We start from the raw sequence: 18561 nt of genomic DNA, 5'->3' as shown, positions 1-18561 counted from the left end.
TGAACAATTTTCTGATAAATCATCGAATGCCTCACTATGGCGAACGTTTCGTGCAATGGAACATGGTCGTCGTTCTACTGACGCAGCAGCAACAGCATGCTTTGCTTCTAATCTGTCGCCGGGTGATTTCGCCAAAGAAGCTGCTCGAAAATTTTTCCCAAAATACGATATACTGCCTCCTTCAGCTGTAAACCTTAATTTGGCAGGTATCCCTGCAGACGCATGGAAATTACCATCTGCTGCCGACGCAGATGGAATTGCGAGCCCCTTTTCGATGTGCGAGCTGCTGGCTGCAATTGACGATGCGAAACGGAAAACAGCGCCCGGCCTGGACAAAATTCAGTATGAGGTTTACAAGAACCTCAGTACTGCTGCACTTCCTCAACTACTAGACACCATAAACAAAGTGTGGCTTGATGGTGTCGTACCCGAGAGCTGGAAAACTGCTGTCGTGATCCCTATTCCCAAACCTGGGAAGCCTCCAACGGACCTCGCCAACTTGCGACCAATCTCCTTAACATCAACGCTTTGCAAGCTTGCAGAGAAAATGCTAGCCACACGACTTTCTTGGTGGCTTGAACAGCACGGTTTTTATCACCCTGCTCAAATTGGATTTCGTCCATACATAGGTACAGAGGACGGGTTGGCTGTCTTGGCCTCAGCAGTTCTGTCATCTACCCGCAGCCGCGATGTACGTACCATATTAGCAATGGATATTGAAAAGGCATATGACAACATCAGTCATGCTGCAATCCTGAATGCCATTGACATGCTCCATCTCCCTCCGAGAGTACGCACTTTTGTCGCATCATTTTTGGATGGACGAAAATTTGCAATACGTCTCAGCGGTGACACTGTTGGTTCATTCGTTTCACTACGTGGCGTGCCCCAGGGATCAGTATTGTCTCCGACGTTATTCAATATTACTTTCATCCCATTGGCGTGGCGCTTACATGATATCCCTGAAATCAAGTTTTTGCAGTACGCAGATGATATCACGGTATGGAGCACTCACCATGATCTTCTCACTCAAGAGGCCGCCCTTCAGTCAGCATTAGACGTAACCTCTGATTACGCCTCCTCCATTGGACTTCAACTTTCTGTGTGTAAAACGTCATACACGTCAGTCGCCAACCGCTGGGGACGCCGTAAACTTGCCTCAAATCCAATTCGTCTCTCTCTATCAGGCACCCCAATACAAGAAAGTTCGAGCCTGAAAATTCTGGGCTTAACAATTCACCAATCAGGATCAGCGACTGCTTGGCTCTCTCAGGCAAAAAAGCAAGCACTTCAAACTATAAGTTTAATAAGAAGAATTGCACCTAAAACGGGTGGCGCTGGCTCGTCTGTTGCACGCCAGTTAGTGAGGGCGGTTCTGCAGCCCCGTATTGTTTATCAGGCCCAGTTCCAGCATCTTACAAGGGCACAATGGGATCGCCTTGAAGCCTTAAATCGAGAAGCTATGAGGACCATAACATGCCTTCCACGAATCACACCGGTCGTAGCGTTACAGGAGAATGCGCAGCTCAACACCATCGATGAATTGGTGCAGCAGCGCCGAGATGCTCGCAGACTCAAGGCCACTTTGTCACATTCCACGCAAGCACTGAGGGCGTATGCAACGTCACACATTATTCTTCAGCCACCTACGCCAGTTCTCCCTCCCTGGAAATTTATACAGTTAGGAGACAACAAGCCAACTGACATCCGCAGACCGACGTCTGCCAACTCTGCATCGTTGCTACGCCAGAGATTTGAAGAGCAAGATGCTAACCTGCCTCAGGATTCCGTAGTAGTGTACGTAGATGGAAGCCTGCAAGGCTGTGAAGCCAAAACGGCAATCCACTGTCCACGGAGGCCTAGCCTGAATCAGACAACTACGTTTCAGCTTTCGGAACCACTTACATCTTTCTGCGTTGAGCTTGTGGCAGTTCAAGAGGCACTCTGCTCCGTGACTTCTATAACCATGCTCCCTACAGCCAACATTGTAATCCGCACTGACGCACTTCAAGCAGTACGTCTGCTCCGACGTGTCAGCCGCTGCCCTAAAATTTGCCAGGACATCCACCAGATTGCGGCGCGCATCCCACAGTCAATACGCATTGAGTGGGTCCCACGGGATCTGCTGCCTTCCCAAAGTCAAGCTGATTTTGCAACCCGCCTCGTGAACCAAGACGCATCAATCCCACAGCTTCTCGAAGTCGACGACGCTACCCTCCTTTTGTCAAGAAAGGATCACCTCCGGCGCCGCACACGTGCACTTATCCCTCCGTGTGCGATATCCCTTCCCCGCAGTCTCACCCGTGCAGAGGAGGTTGCGCTTAGGAGGATCCGGGTCGGTGTTGCCCTTACACCAGCTGTAACTAGGACGTGGTCATACTTCCAACACTTATATCCTCGCCCAGGATGCCCGATCTGTAACAACGAAGATGTCGAGGCCGACATCCACCACTTGCTGTGGGACTGCCCAGCACTCAAGCCAACACGATTCCGGCACCTGAGAATAGCTGGCCTTTCAGCAACCAATCCTGCCTCATACGTCACTTGGACGCAGGGACCTCATCATCGCTCACTTCTGGACTTCATAAAATCAGCCAACCTTTTTCCATTCATTTAATCATTTATTCATCCTTCATCTCATAACCTGCTGATGCCCTGAGGCAATAAATATCGACTTAAAAAAAAAAAAAAAAAAAGCGATTTCCGCGGCCCGGATTCGACATCGCATTCTTTGGAGCCGCAGTCGAGTGCCCTAACAAGTGCACCCCCACGGCAGGGCGCGTCACCTAGTGCGTCGGCACAGCATATCAGGTCTTATTCCCACGAACTGATAGTTAAAAAAAAATCAGTTCGACTCTTTCGTACATGCATGGTATTAAGGGTTAGGTCAGGGCACTTTACTGGTGACAGCACGACCTGTTTGTTTGCACGTTGGCGTAAACTGATTATGGTATGATTTAGGAACGAGTAGCTCTTGTTTCATGGCTGTGGCTGAGGAGCCGTCTGGTGGATGATGGAGCGGGCCAGATGAAACTTCATGAAGGTGACGGTCTTTGGCAGATAGCGTGAGAGTGCGTTGCAATTTTACACGAGGCGTGATCGGCTGCTGCAATACGGCAATACCACAGTGCGCTCGGGACGCTTATCTGTGCATTCCGGCGCGAGTTCTAAGCCAGTCGCGACAATGTTTTCACAAATGTTTTTTCCGTGTTCGTGACATGCGTGATCACGTGGTATGACTACTTTATTGTTATATGCGTGATGCAACGCTGTATACGATGGTCGCGTGGTCGACGCAGGAAAAACATGAAATCCTCAAATGAATGCCGTGGAGCTCTACAATTTTTTCCATGCCAGGAATCCAACCATCATCCTTTTGTGCCCAACTGAGCTCGTTAACTGCTACTGGGCGTTAAGTGGAGCTAGGTGCTAGCGCGCTAGCGACTAGTTCCTGCGACGCGTCCATATTTCTTCTTGTCGGGTGCTGGAGTGCATTGTGGGGACTAAACTATTAAGGAAATTTACAAAAGAAACGAATAAAGAATAACAATAAAAAATTCGAAAAGAAAAAGAAACTGATGAAGCGTAAATGTTTTCGCATTACTGCACCTGAGCAGACCTAAGTGCACTCATGGAATTTTTCCCTACTGCGTCTGGTGCCGAAATTCACATTCACCAGTGATGTTTGCGTATATTACATCCTCGAACTATTCACAGGCCAAATTTTTCTCGTATGTCTTTTTAATTTGTATTGAGGCTCTGATGACTTTCTTTTTGCCTGCGTAGGTGGCAGCGTAATGCGCCTAATAGTCCCCGGGACAATCGTGGTGCTGCTGAGCATGTTGCTGCTCTACCTCGTTGCGTCGTCAACGGCCAGGGGTGAGTGCATCTTGGTTGCCGTCTGCAGGAAACAATGGGGTAGCTGTGAAAATATTTAACCCTTATCCCTATTGGAAAATATTAGCTGGCACAAACTTACAAATGCGCGCGTTGTTTTACAGCCCTGATGATTGACACTGAGTTCGGGCTGCAGATAAGAAAGTACATCATAAACGTTACGGCGCAGTGAACTCAAGCAAGAGACCAGACTATACAGACACTGCTTCACTTATAAGAGGCACTAACCATTCCATGTTTGGGAGCTCAACTTATGCTTGAGGTGCCTTAGTCAGAAATTAAACCAGAAAAGGCGTTTGTGTACCATTGGCGCGGTGCCAGGTCATGGCAACAGCGCCTTTTCGGCTGAACGAGCTATATATATGCTGTTGCGTAAAATTAGCCGAAGTTTAAGTTCGCCTAAACCGATTAAGACATTTTAGCACTTTTGAGCGTGGTTTGGCATGATTTTGTTTGGCGATCTGGCATTGTAAGTGGCACATAATTTCGTCAAATGTTAAACGTGTCTGGGTTTTAGGGGACATTAGAAAGGCGAAGTATCTGTCTTACATCTCTGAATACGCCTAACGTAAGAGTTTAAATGCATAAAGTGCATGTACTTGTGTCATCGGTTTGAATGCCTAACGCAAACAAGCCAGAAACATGACTACCAGATGAATTCTGCTCCAAATTCTTCGTCTAGTAGCTCTGCTTTCTGTCTGTACATGAATGGAAACTGAGATGGAAGCGAGCGCGAAATTGCACTGAATCGTTACCGCTTTCTCTGCAGCGATGAAGAGCTTGAGAGCTTCTTAAAATATTATTGCAGAGTATTTCACGGTCGTATACGAAATAAGTCCTTGGACACGTCCGCCTCTCTAGATAGTAAGACATGCTGATAAAATATTCCACCGAGGGATTGATTCTCGAAAAAAAGTTAATAATGGGCCCAGAAACCGATAAGAGAGAGAGAGAGCATTTTTATTCAAGCCTGTAGATTCAGTGCCTAGTTTGTGGTTGACGAGGGCGGGCGACCTCGTCTTTAAGTTACGTTTACAACCGCCAGGTACTCTATACGTGGCGTGAAGAAGAGGGACGAAGGGAATAGATGGGGCTCAATACAGCTAGTACAGGGGGAGAAAAAATTTGGGGAGGGGGAACTTGACCTCAGCCTTTAACGGCATGACACGACAGCGCGAGTGGCTCCCATTTTACAACTCTCTCCTTGTTCGCATACATGAACTTCACTACACGCTTAATTTAATTGCTAATGCCTTAATTTGTTCCCCTAATATCCCAGACATACCTTTTAACATACACACTGATATGAAAAACCACCCGACATAGATGCAAAGATCCGCTTGACCAAGTCACATAAGCGTGTTTGCGTCCTCTAGGGTTAGCGGGTCTCACATAGAAGGCAAAGTTCACAGAAGAATGATTCTGATTTCACCCTCTCGTTTCAAAGAAAAGACCCAGATCGGAAGCTGTGCCATATATCGGCCAAGTCATATGGTCGTGTGACGTCAGACAGCCTTACGATCAATAAGTGCCTGGCCATGTCAGCCGCCAAGTGCCACACGCCAGAGTCGTTCCCGTGATTTTTCGCACACATCATCGAAGCCCGATCTTCTGCAGAACGGGGCCTTTAATATCATCACGTTGAAACTTCTTTTCATAAAAGGGAAGAGGACAAATATTAGGTAAGATTGAGGTCATCAAATTCTGGTAACAGATGCAGCTTCGCGACTAAAAAAAAAAGTTTGATATCACTATGGCTACCCGCATTAGGGAAATGCGTAAGCAAGCCACACGTTGCTAGGCTGCGCCATTAGGACACGGTAGCAGCTACTACAGCAACCTCGTCTTTTCTACGTCATATACTTTCACTCGTTTATTCGGCTCGTTAATGTCCAAATACGTCCATTTTCGGTAACACTTGGCTAATGTCATTAAATTCTACTAAAACCTCTCTTCTTTCTTTCCACCGCCTTCGCAACCACCTGGACGCGATTTATACAATTAACAATATCCCCATTACATCAGTAGACTCCTATAAATATCTCGGCATCCACTTGAGCAAAGATTTAACCTGGTCGCAACACATTCCTCATATAACTAATTCAGCTAACCAAATTTTAGGGTACTTACGCCGTAACCTTGCCTAGCACTCCGTTCAATAAAATTACATGCTTACCTAACATTTGCACGGTCGAAATTAGGGTTTGCATGTGCCCCGTACGATCCTTCTTTGACTGACCTTATTGAAACTCTAGAATCTGTCCACAATCGCGCTGCAAGATTTATTTGTTCCGACTATTCATATCACACCAGCCTCTCCGCACTTAAATCTCGGCTTAACCTTCCTTCACTGGCCTGTCGTCGCAAGATCGCTCATCTTTCCTTATATCACGAATTTTATCATACCTTTGATCCTGAAACTACTCCTATCTCACGCGCTCATCGCATTTCTCGTAACTCTCACCCTAACGCCGTCTATGTAATGAAAGCCCGCACCGATACATATTATGAGCCTTTTTTCTTGAAAACAGCTCGAGACTGGAATGGCCTTCCATCCGAAGTGGCAACCATCACCAACTTCAGCCAATACAAAACCGCCATCGAAGATATTTTGAATTCATATTAAATTTCATAGCCAATCCCTCATGTCATGTCCCCAGACCTTTGATAAATAAATAAATAAATAAATAAATAAATAAATAAATAAATAAATAAATAAATAAATAAATAAATAAATAAATAAATAAATAAATAAATAAATAAATAAATAAATAAATAAATAAATAAATAAATAAATAAATAAATAAATAAATAAACAATGACGTCACACACTGACGTTACATCTGAAGTCGACATAACTACGTCGCTATTCCGACGTCTTCACAGTAACGCGGCAGGAAGTGAGGTACCACGCGACCGTAATTGAGGCATCAAGTGATCGCACTGGACTAAACATTCTCCCGTTGGACTACTTCGACGTCTAGTTGACTTGATTCGCTCTAATCAACTAATAGTTCTACGTGCACCATATTTTCCTTTACGACATTTTTTCATCCTCTATCGACTCCAACCATTCGCTTTTTCCTATCGTCTCTCACTTCGACGCAATCCTACCGATGAAGTTCTGGTGACAAACTCCTCAAAAATAATCACTTAATACTTCCGCAATAATAAGTGCGCAAATGATGTCTTCCTTCCTCCTACAGGTGTGCGCGCAAGCGAGACCACGCAGAAAAGTGGGCCCGCTTCGAAGATTCGTGGGCCTCCGAAAATACCGTCGGACGAGGAGTCCTCACCTACGCCGCATAAATTTCCACTTTATGCACTAACGGCGACAACAACGACAGGTAAGCACCCCAATTTTCTAAAGCATACATGACCGCTGAATAATTTATAATGAAATTTCTTTTCTCGCTTGTGTCGGTTTCAATAGCCGAGCGATGGTTGTGACGTCAAAGGCCAAGCCTAGGTCACGTGAGGGATAAAAACATACAGCGATATTATCGTTCCTTTGTCGTTTCACATCACTGTAACGCCAAAGCCAGCCTGCTCTGAGAACAGGAATCACAAGTGTCGCTTCTGTGTAAAAGGAAGCTGCAGCTATGGCAGACACATCCACTCCTTTAGAGTGAGAAATATCTTAAATTACTTTTTTTTTCGCTTTCAGAAAGTACGAAAATGGTATTTAGTACATTCTTGTCGTAGTAACAGACTTTTCATTCAATACAGCAGAGACGTATACCCTCAGGTCCATTTTCATTCCTCCCTCACTGCGCATCGATGAAGCGCTGTAGTAAAAATTTGTTGGAGGCACAACGTTCATGTATCGCCTTGCACACGGTTGTCACCCCATCCGTAGCAGAGCGTTTACACGAGCGACCATGCATTCAGTTTGCCCGTTCAGTGATGATCGTGAAGACAAGGTGCATATTCTTGTACAGTGCCTACTCCCAGCAGCCCTCCTCCGTCGAGTGGCTACTTGAATATTACAGGAGTGCCACATCAGACTGTCAGGTACCTTCACCCGTTGCTTAAGCATGCAGTGAAACAGCTTGTCATCTTGCTCGTTGAGTGCACGTACCAAGTCGGATCAGCCAGGTGCGCCACTGCATATAAACGCAGTGTTCCGGGCCTTCATGAGGTACTCGCACGAGTTCGCAGGGAGGTCTGGTTTCACCTGTCATGAGCAGCGTCACCTCGGCAAACAAGCGTCCATAGGCTTGTGGAGCACGTTGCCGATTATCTGCACAGTCTCTGGGGGTGCCATTACAGTATCAATATGAAGCACTCCAAGGTTACGGTTGTCCTTCAAGACATCCAAGGTCAAATGAAGGTCCGGTTCACTTGTGTTTGGCCTGCTGTCACAGTGGGGACCTTAAACACTGTTGACATAATGTTAGGTGTAACCGCTACGCGCGTGTCACTGCATGTATGCCCCCGTACCAGGGTATGGTCGTCATCCCGAAACAAAAGCCTCTGCCCCACCCGACATCCAGGAGGAGGGGGACTTGCTGGGGACGATGTATGAATGATGATAGGCCGATAGGTTATGTGAGACCTTGAGGGGCGGCGCCTTCCAGATCCAAACCTCCCGCCATCTGAAAACGGCACATAGATCTCCTTTAAAGAAGTATAGACAAAACATTTCGGTGGTAGTTTCCTTCTTGCTAATAATTCAGGACATTCCTGTATACGGATCCCTACACGGTTTTCTCTAACGACCGATAAATAAGTTTCTTTTCTCTCCAGTTTTGGTTTACGTTTCAGCAGCCGAGAGATGGCTTTGACTTCACATTCAAGTCCAGGCCACGCATGGCATGAAAAAAAAAGAAGCAATATGGTTGCCAACTTTTCACTTGTGATTCCTTTCTTGAGGTAGGCTGGCTTTAGCGTCGTACATAGGAACAATTATAAGGCTATTTGTTTTCGCCTGTCACGCGACCTAGACTTGGCTTTGGCGTCGCAGCCATCACTCGGCTGTTGAAAGCAAAACGGAAACAGGAGATGAAAGAAATTAGATTACAAATTAATCAGTTATCACATGAGAATACCACCGAGGGATCCCTGTGCAGTAATACTTTACTACTTTATTCTTCTTTTAATGTTAACTGTTTTCGATGTTGTAATGCAATGTAGCGGCCTGACATTAAATCTTTGCAACGTTTTTGTACGCTTTTCGGACCATTTCAACGTACGTGGCTGTTATGACGTCCATGGCTATTTCGACGTTTAATCGGCTTTCTTGCCTATAAATGAAATTTTGCACACAGATAGTTTTACACTATGCCTCATAAACTATTCTTTCACTCATAAATCATGTCAATCATCGAGACAAACGGTATCACACCCTCTGCAGATGGACAGTTTCTGAGCACACCCGTGAGCCTTAAGATATGTCGATTAAATATAGGCAGAAATTTTTGCGGGTAGCTTTCAAATTATTGAGTGGTTGTTTTTTTCTTGTTTAACCAGAGACCTCTTTTTCTATGCTTGTAATGTTCGTGCCCAAAAAGTTTCAGCATGGACCGCCTCCGACTATAGCCCAACCTATAATACGGTATAAAATCCAAATTTGTAGATATTTGATAAACGAAACTGAACAAATTCCCCTGCTATGTCACAGTAGGCTGTTGGACTGAAGCAATGGTCTTGTTTTGCCCGAAATTCAATTAAGAAATTCTTGGTAATTTTCAGACAGTATAGCCAGGTGAAGACAGCATTTTTGTTAACTATTTGATCTGTATTTCACTTTTGGTTTCCTTTTCTTGTGACACAATGACGTACCTCACGCTGTGCTTCTGTTGCGAAAGCAACACTACGCTAGTCGTCAAACCATTTCGCGTGGCACAGCTCGGGCCAAGCTGCGCATGCGCGAGAAGCCGCGTAACGTCACAGGCAGCGGCTGGTGTGTCGGAGCTGCCGTCGCGGCCGCGCTCTACCGGTGCCGGAAATATGACGTCATAACCGCAGCCGGCGCCAGCTGCTCATCACTATCTCCGTTGGTTGTGCGTAGAAGAGGTGTGTGTGTGGTGCATATATAGCTAGGAGCGCGCAAACAGAATCGACCAACTATGGAGAAAGAGAGCCCGGCCGCTGCTCAGCACATAGACTAGGCTATCCTAAGCATAGAAATTCAGCTGTTGCTTTCGCAGCTTAACTAGGCTTAACCGGAGCTAAGACACTGCCAATTTTATTCCTAGGGTAGCTTTGAAGAACTACTCTATTGTGCAGTTTGTTATGCAAATATGTTTCCACATCTTAGTCAAGGCTCGATGAGGCAGTATCTTGAAAAATTGCTATTCTCAGCGCAAGCAAGAGTATGTCGTAAAAACTCGCGCATATTACGACGCATGCGGGTAAAATATTTTCCAATAGAGTGTCGTTTTTCGATGGTCTAGCAGCAATTTTCCGCTATTGGCGAGCTAAATATATCCCACCGTACATGGAATCTGGATCAGATTCCATTAGAATATGCTGTGGAAGTGAGGAATCGATTTCAAGAATTAGATCTAGAAGACAAAGAGCCCGAAGAGATGTGGATTGATGTTTGTGATATAATACAAGAAGTTGCTACTAAGGTAGTTCCAAAGCAAAAGAAATGCAAAAAAGCAAACTGGTTATCTGAAGAGGCTTTGCAAATAGCTGAAGAAAGGAGGGTGGCAAAAGGTATGAGGGAAAGAGAAAGATACAAGGTTCTCAATGCGGATTTTCAGAAAATAGCAAGGAGAGATAAGAATGCCTTCCTGAACATACAGTGTCAAGCAGTTGAGGACAACAGCCAATTAAGGAACACAAGAGCTCTGTATAAGACAATCAAAGATATCAAAGGAAGCTTCTGTGCTAAGCTGGGCGTGATTAAGGACAAACGAGGCAAGGACCTCACTGAAGCCTCAGAGATAAAGAAGAGGTGGCAAGAATACACAGAAGAACTGTACAAGAAGGACCCGGATGTGCAAACCCAACATAGGACGGTTGTGATTGCTGATCTCGAGCCGGGCATCCTGAAGAGTGAAGTTGAATGGGCCTTAGCCAGCCTTGCTAAGAAAAAAGCTAGCGGAATTGATGGTATCCCAGCTGAGTTGCTTCAAAACCTCAACCACGACGCTGTTAACACACTGCATACATTATGTCAAAAGATTTCGACAACCCTGCAGTGGCCACAGGATTGGAGGAGGTCAATTTACATCCCCATTCCAAAGAAAGGCAGTGCCAAAGATTGTTCCAACTACCGCACGATCGCGCTTATTTCGCATGCTAGCAAGGTGATGTTAAAAATCCTGCAAGGTAGGCTGCAGCAGTATGTGGATCGGGAGCTTCCGGACGTGCAAGCTGGGTTTCGCAAGGGCAGAGGAACTAGAGACCAATTTGCCAACCTTTGCTGGATCATGGAAAAGCAAGAGATTTCCAGAAACCCATTTACTTCTGCTTTATTGATTATGCGAAAGCGTTTGACTGCGTAGATCACAGCAGATTGTGGCAAGCTCTCCAAGAGATGGAAGTTCCAATTCACCTCATCTGTCTCCTCAGGAACCTTTATGAAGGGCAAGAGGCCACAGTCAGAACTGGGCATGGTCTTACTGATTGGTTTCCGATTGAGAAAGGGTGAGGCAATGCTGCATACTGTCACCCTGCCTATTTAACCTATATGCAGAGTGCATCATGAGGAAGGCCGGTCTGGACGAGTCTTCAGCTGGAGTGAAGATTGCTGGAAAACGTATCAACAACCTTAGATATGCGGATGATACCACTTTAATGGCAGAAAGTGAAGTGGAACTCAAGAGACTTCTGATGCGCGTACAAGAAGAGAGCGAGAAGTTTGAGCTTAAACTGAACATTAAAAAGACGAAGATCATGGCGTCTTGCCCTATCAAGTCCTGGAGCATCAATGGACAAGAAGTGGAAGCTGTGACAGATTTTCTGTTCTTGGGTGCCAAGATTACCTCGGAAGGAGACTGCAGCCATGAAATTAGGAGACGCCTGCTTCTGGGAAAGAGAGCAATGGTTAGCCTTGACCGCCTAGTAAAGAGCAGAGACATTAGTCTGCCAACCAAGATCCGTATAACCCGTGCTATGATCTTTCCAGTTGTGATGTATGGATGCGAGAGTTGGACTGTGAAAAAGGCTGACCGCCGAAGAATTGACGCGTTTGAATTGTGGTGCTGGCGAAGACTCTTAAGAGTTCCTTGGACTGCCAGAAGATCAAATCAGTCGATATTGTCAACCATAAACCCTGACTGCTCATTGGAGGGTCAAATTCTAAAGTTAAAGCTCAGCTACTTTGGTCATCTGATGAGAAGAGAGGAGTCGCTGGAGAAAGATTTGATGTTGGGAAAGGTTGAGGGTCGCCGGAGAAGGGGTAGGCAGCGAACGCGATGGTTAGATGGCATTCTCGAGGCATTGCAGATGAAGCTATGTGATGTTAAGAAGATAGTGAGAGACCGGAAAGCGTGGCGTGACATGGTCCATAGGGTCACGAAGAGTCGGACACGACTGAACGCCTGAACTGAACTGAACTGAACATTCAGTATTAGCCCAATGGGAAAGTTCAACTTGCACATTATTGTAAAATGGCGCTGCGCACTAATTACCACAACATTAACACAAAATCTCGATGGCACTTTGGATCACTAAAGTGCGATGAGGCGAAAGCCTTAACAACACAGTGGTTGCTGAAATTTTAGCGTGATGTTTACTGAAGTTGGCTGCTAATTTGACAAGTTGCTTATTCCTGCTTTACTGCATCTGCTTATATGCTGTGCGGTGCGGCGTTCGAGGAAATGTCAAATGAAAGGCGCAGCACGGACGCCTTGATTGGACGCCCGGCGGGGTCAGCTTCGTACATGCGTGAATAGCCTGGTGAAGTCATCGGTCATAACCTGATGTGACGTCATGGTGGTGTCAGTTTCGGTTATCAGATCTAACCGGATGTGACGTCATGATGGCGTTCCAACCGCTCCTAAGGTCACGACCGGTCACTTTCTACCACTCAGAGGGTTAAGCGCGGCGAGGAGGTTGTGCTACACTCGTGTAGCTCCCTGATGGTACTCTTATTAATTATATTTGCTTTAGTCGCACTAAAACTCTAAAAGAAGATATATAAACCATAAAGTTTATACAAAAAATTTTTCGCACTTTATTTTTTTAACAGCTGTAAGGGATATAATGTTTGATAAAAGCGTACTTGCGATAGTTTCGTATCGTTTCGCTTGCTGTACCTATAACTAGAGGGCGCTTGCTTCAGTATACCATCATGTACCATCATGTCTACGAACACGATTTGCAAACGAGTGGAGAGGGTATACATGGAAGTGCCGCCATCACATTTGCTCTAGTATTAGTTTTATTAATTCTCTGCTACAACTAACTGAAGTTCTTCGCTGACAGTTTCAAAAGGCAAACAGTGCCCAACAGAATCTTACGAAGAAGTGCGACACTTCCCTCGAACGCATGCGTACGGATGGATGGATGTACACCTGTGCGTTAAAATGCCAGCATTTAAAAGACGGCTCTCTAAGGGTGTAACCGAACCCGTAATTGCATAGCATTACAAGACTGGACTAAAGTCTTCTTAAAGCGGAAAGGGGGAAAGCCACATTACAGGACTGTTTTCATAACGGCATTGTCATTGTAATGGCTACTATCACGAATATAGTTAACTAAATTTACTCTCATTGTCATCGCTACTATCACCATTCTGATTATTACTGCCTTGTTATTGTCAGTACTACTACTATCATCATCACTATTGTTGTTATCATCATTGTCAACGAAATGTCCGGACGTCATTGTCATCGCTACTGTAGCGTCATTGTCCTCACCACTATTATCCTCACGCTAGGCAAGAAGAATTACGATTTGTTTCTCAAGAGCCCGACGTGGAGTACTGGTTTGCACACTCGCAAGGGGATGGGAGTATTAGTGGCTCTATTCACGGTGGAGGCATTTGTTTCTTGCCAGTGCGAAAGACGCTTCCTGACCACAATTTCTACGGACGCCACGCATTAGTAAAGAAAGACTTTCGCCTTAAACCACAGAGTTGTTTAAACAACAATGACGTTTGTACAATCTACATGCGAAGAAAAAAATGTGAAAAATGTTTCTTAAGAAGGTGTACTCACTCAAACCGGCGCTGTTTAGGCATTATTGCATTGTGTCTCTTAAAGAAAACGCATTGACCACTTCTGTCAAGATTTGAATAGCGGCAGTGCACGAAGGTTGATAAGTGTTTGAGCAAAGTCGAGCAAAACCCGTAATGGCCCATACCGTTGCTTAACCACTGATGAATGGGTGAATGTAGAATATTTCAGGGCCTGCAGCCTAAATTCATAGGCCTACATTCCTGCCTAATACTGCGTGTGCTATGACGGGCGCGCCTTCACGGCTTGCAGTGCAAACCACACATATGCTCAGGAGTTTGTGGCCTGGCATCTGTGTATGTACTTAGAGCTTCTTCTTCAGTAGAGCGTGGCATGCATGTGCACCAACAGCTGTCAGCATATGAGGATGTGCAGAGGTCTCCTCTGCAACTGTGTAGGGTCTGCGTATGCAGTCACAACTAGAGTGTATGTGGGAGACAAGTTCTGCATCTGCAACACGTCGACTCTACGCGAAAAAAGTGCTACCCAGGGTGTGCGTGGTCTCCTCTGTTACTCACACCATTTCATTGTCCTACGTCCCTCTTCATCGTCTCTCGATTTGCACCTTCCCTCTCCTTTTACTTCCCCTTCACCTTCCTCCCTTGTGCGCAGTGGGAGGCGAAGACCACATTACTTCCGACCGACCTCTCTATTTCTTCTTTCAGTAAATTACTTTATTCCTCGCATTGCACACCGACGATAAGAAAAGGGAACAGTATAATGATGTTTCGGCTTTGACTACCAGAATATGATATCGGTATGTAGTAAGGGGGAGAGCATTAAAAGCAATTCTTTCTTGACCACGCTAAAGGTTTAGGTCTTCCCGACTAGTTAAGCAGCGTAGGATACTTGAGTGTCATGTTTAAATTAGTTTTGTATGATTCGAGTTTGAATCGCGTGCTCTAGTTCAAACATATTTCCGTGCTACCATAAAACAAAATGTTTTCGGTGATTCTAAAGCCATCATAAATTGTTTCAAATACGTATCGCGCCATGAGGACCACAAACAAGTAGTCGTAAAGAGGCACAACACCACGCGTTGAAAGAACAACACGACATCATCCAGTAGCTGCCAGAATTAAGTGGCACTCCCGGAAACCTATTGCCTGACGACGCAATCTACCTACAGTAGTGCCAACATTGTCCGGATACCCCGTACAAAATCCGACGCAGCAAGGCATCACCGAGCGGTTTTCTGATACATGACTTTAGCGTCATCCGTTATCCCGGGAACATCGGCATGCCATTTTGGATGAGTTGGATTAGTTGGTTGGTTGGTTCACAGGAAGGGAAAGGCGCAATAACTGTCACACTTGCTCTGTGGACACCTGAACCGCGCCGTAAAGGAAGGGAGGAAGGTGGGAGTGAAAGTGGAAAGAGAGAAAGGGGAGCCGTAGTGGAGGGCTACGGAGTAATTTCGACCACCTGGGGATCTTTAACGTGCGCTGACATCGCACAGCACACGGACGCCACTTCGTTTCGCCTCCATCGAAACGCAGCCGCCGAGGTCGGGTTCGAACCAAACGCCTTTTCTCACCTCAACTTAATGGCAGACTCTTCAGCGTGTTGGAGCTGCGTAGAGCATATCGGGCGTCGCCTAGTTACCTTCCCTCCTTCCTTGTGCTCTTTTTCACTGACCGATATGTTCGGCGCTCTGGTTTCAGAAAGCATAGCGCCGTCGAGTGGTATGTAATTCCAGTCCTGCTCTGTCTGCGGGCTTCGGTATTTGATAAAAGGAGGAAATGGAATGACATTCTTAGCATCATTTTCCTATTACTACGCACCTTGCCGCATGGTAAAGGCGAAATATTAAAACACAATATTCTCTGCAGCATAAAGCACTTTTCGCATGTTTCAGTTAGTTAAAACCGTCGAGATGAAATAACATCTGCCTACGCATCTACTTTCGATGACCACAACAAAAATTTGGAGGACGCTTAAAGGCCCACTGTCCACCCTCCGGTCGAAAATATTTTCTTCCCCGCTGACTGTGGGACTTCGCCCCTAGAACGCAAGGCCGCAAAATGTTTTTGAAAAGAGTAACTAATAACGCAGTTACAGCCACCGCAATCACCCGATTCTGTCATGCCTCTCTCCTTCCGTTCCCTCGCAAAGGTTTTTCACTCTCCTGCCCGAGGTCGTCTAGCCTCCGCAATACAAATTCCCCTTCCTCCTCCGCGTTTGGCGGGAGGTGGGGCGTGGCTCTCCGCAAGCGCGAAAAAAAAAAACGGTTGAGGGAGCGCGCGCCGCTGGATTCAGTCTGGCCGTGGCGAGGGAAAAGCGCGCTGCGAGCGGTAGACACCCATCCTTCTCCCGTCAGTCAGCGAGACGGACCAATGGACATCGTTCCCGATACGTACGTCATTATCGTGGCCCGTCGGGCCAGCGCAGGAAGCGGGGAGGCTGGCTTCCCAAAGGAGAGCATGAGAGAGCTTTGAATTGTATTTTCGATGCTTTGCGGCGCGCGTGTCACTGTAGCATTTTGCACAGACTATCTCCGGTACCTGATCGAAACACTGGGCTCCTTTGTTTAAAAGGGCCTTCCCTGGACAGTGGCCCTTTAAGCTTCGCCTTCAAGAGTGGAACGCGATAGCGTTATTGCACCTCGTCGAGAAAACTTACTAAACGCAAGGGTATTGGGGCATCCTCGCAACGGTACCCGCGCGGCCCGAAGGGGAGAAGCGGGTGAGCGAAGATAGTGATCTAAAGAAAGGAAAGACGCTTGATTCTACAACCTGTGAGGGTGCACGGCGAAAAGTCAGGGGCGAGTGGCGCGCCACGTGTCGGGGCAGCGCCGCACATTGCGAGGAGGGGTTCTTCTGTGTTTGCCGCAAGATGGCTCTGCATGTGCGCAGAGCAGAAGAAATGTAGCGGAAATGTACTTCGCTACTCGTGTAACTGCGACTTCTGTAAGTAACATGCTCATAATTACCGATATACACTGCAGTATAACGTTCTACGGCATGTTTCTAAGGCAACACCGCATTCACTAGAAGCGCTTTTGTACCGCTTTCAAGCATCGAACTCGTGGCTGAGTGATAATAGAACCGACATTGATATAATCCAATATTGCAAACAATGCATCATGTGGAACACAGTCAAACGCCTTTTCTAGGTCGAGCTGAAGAAGCGCGACCCTCGCGCAAGCAACGTCACAACATTCCAGCACGCACCTCGCCTTATGAATATTTGTTATAATAGACCGGCCCTTCATACCACACGTCTGGTGGGAACCAACGATATGTTTTATTACTGTCTGTAGTCTGGCTGCCAGAACTTTCATCAGTATTTTGTAATCCACATTTGTTAAAGAAATAGGCCTGTATGACGTCACAAATTTTAGTTTCTCTGTTTGGTTTGACTTAGGAATTAACACTGTATGTGAGGATGCGAACGAAGGAGGGAGTGCACCAAGTTCATAGGCATCGTTAAATACTGCAGCTAACAATGGGGACAGATCTAGCTTGAATGCTTTATAAAAGGCTGCGCTCAAACCATCCGGCCCAGGCGACTTTCCTGGGTTCAGATTATCAATGGCGCTTTCAACCTCGTCCTCAGAAATCGGCTGCTTTAACTTTTCTCTTGTGGTGGCATTCAGTCGTGGCAAGGAGAAAAGAAACACCTGCTTAAACGTCTCCAACTTCATGTCCCGAAAAGCAAACAGCTCCTGATAATAGTCGAAGAATGCACGTGCTATGTCGTTCTTATCTGTCACGAGGCTTCCATTCCATTCTACTTCAGTTATGTCATTTCGATAGCCCTGGCGTACCGAAACTGCACAACGCGATTGATTGTTAATAAAGTATTAGGGGAACCCATAAATGTGCGGCGTTCGGTACGTCAGGGTTGTCCCCTCAGCCCTCTTCTATTCTGCATTTATATCGAAACTTTATGCCTGTCTATTGTGCAAAATCCATCTGTTCAGGGCTTTCAACTGTACAAGTCTGAGGTCAAACTTTTGGCGTACGCTGATGATGTGGCAGTGTTTTGTGCGAACAAAGAAAGTATTTGCGCCGCAGTTGAAGTTGTGAAAGATTTTAGTGCGACCACAGGAAGTCCAGTAAACTGGGGAAAGTGTCTTGGCTTCTGGCACGGGGCGTGGACATCAACGCCTGACTTTTTTGCCAACGTTACATGGGTTACAACACCCGTGAAGTATTTGGGTGTACCTCTAGAATTCTATGAAGACAGCAAGCCATTTTGGCGAGCCCAAGTTCAGGAAATACGGGGGAAGGCTGACAAGTGGAAAGGAGTGCCGCTGTCTATCTTTGCACGAGCCACTGTGTGTAATCTATTTTTTGTTGCCAAGGTGTGGTACGTCATGCAAGCACTTCATTGTTCTAGGTTGAGTGTTCAAAAGCTACACCGAATCTTTGCTGTGTTTGTATGGGCATCAAGCTGGGAAAGATGTAGTCGGGATAACCTGTTCCGGCCAATTAAAGACGGAGGTCTCGGGCTTGCTCATTTATTTGTGCGCCAGCTTGTAAACAGATTTATTTTCTTTCGCGACGTTACCGACCCCTTTTTG

At 46.1% G+C, this 18561-nt stretch overlaps 1 pseudogene; it reads left to right on the top strand.

Annotated features, from left to right (window-relative positions):
- Positions 1-18561, top strand: part of LOC146179788 (uncharacterized) — a 148009-nt pseudogene that overhangs the window by 80584 nt on the left and 48864 nt on the right.

This window comes from Amblyomma maculatum, chromosome 9, assembly GCF_055883805.1.
Source record: "Amblyomma maculatum isolate TAMU_Amacu chromosome 9, ASM5588380v1, whole genome shotgun sequence".
Taxonomy (NCBI): Eukaryota; Metazoa; Arthropoda; class Arachnida; order Ixodida; family Ixodidae; genus Amblyomma; species Amblyomma maculatum.
Note: the sequence above shows the minus strand (reverse complement) of the source record. Positions and strands in the feature narration are given on the sequence as shown.